Source organism: Bison bison, unplaced genomic scaffold, assembly GCF_000754665.1.
Source record: "Bison bison bison isolate TAMUID 2011002044 unplaced genomic scaffold, Bison_UMD1.0 scf7180017849476, whole genome shotgun sequence".
NCBI lineage: Eukaryota > Metazoa > Chordata > Mammalia > Artiodactyla > Bovidae > Bison > Bison bison.
The window spans coordinates 8,927-10,094 of NW_011480049.1; the positions used below are offsets into that span (position 1 = coordinate 8,927).

At 47.1% G+C, this 1,168-nt stretch overlaps 1 pseudogene; it reads left to right on the plus strand.

Moving 5' to 3' along the window:
- The first annotated feature begins 323 nt into the window (after nt 1-323).
- Nucleotides 324-1,168, plus strand: part of LOC104993863 — a 2,719-nt pseudogene continuing 1,874 nt past the window's right edge.

The window sequence follows — 1,168 nt, forward strand, 5'->3', positions numbered from 1 at the left end:
TGAGGCCAGCATCACTCTGATATCAAAATCAGAAAAGATAACACACAAAAAGAAAAGTATAGGCCAATATCACTGATGAACATATATGCAAATGTCCTCAACAAAATATCAACAAACCATGCTGGGCTTTCACTCTAGAGTCACCTTCTGCACCTCCTAGATGGTGCTTGCATGCCACTCCCCTGCCCTGCCTGGCTGGGCCCTCCTCTTCCAGGGACCAGGCAATGGGTGGGCAAGGGGTCGATGGGTTAAAGGGACACTGGCCTGGAGGTGGGCTGCCTCTGCCCACACCACCTTATCCCCTCAGTCCCGCCATGGTGGAAGATGCTCCTTGAAGGCAGGTTGTGTGTGGGTGGCCCAGAATCAAGCAGTTTGGAAAAGTCTCTTGACCCAGAAATCACAGAGAGCTATTCCAAAGTAGAAGGAATGCACTCAAACTAGCTTGGCCTGAAGGTAGAAAGTGAGAAGAGAGTCCTGCACCAGTTGCATTGAGAGATGAAGAGCTCCTATGTGAATTCGCCGATCTGATTTCTTGCTCAGCGAGGCTGGAACATCTATCTCCAGAAATGTCTTTGAAAAATAAAAAGCAAGATAACCTTTCATCTGAGGACTCCGTTAAAGGAAATAACCAATACAGGTCTCATGTAGGATCCCCCCTGGAGCATGAAGAGGAATCACGTAACAACTTTCAGCAATTTGAGACCAATGATCATTGCAGACCTTATCCTAGGGTCCACTTGGAGCCTTAAGAGAAACCAGATACTAACTTCAGGCAATTTGCCACAAAAACCTACAATTTCCAGTGCAATCCAACCAAACCCCAAAATATCATTTTTGGTTTCCTTCCTGTTTTGCAGTGGCTCCCAAAATGTAATCTGGAGGAAAACATTTTAGGAGATGTGATGTCTGGCTTGATTGGGGGCATCTTGTTGGTGCCCCAGCCCACTGCTTATTCTCTCTTGGCTGGCCAGGAAAATACCGATGGTCTACACACATCTTTTTTTGTCGGCTCACTTTACTTCCCATTGGGGACCTCCATCACATCTCTGTGGGCATCTTTGGAGTGTTGTGCCTTATGACCAGTCAGCTGTAGTTGACTGAGAATTGTACAGAGCTGGCAGTGACACTGCCCATGTTGCTCCTTCTTTGGGAATGGTTTCAGGTGGGA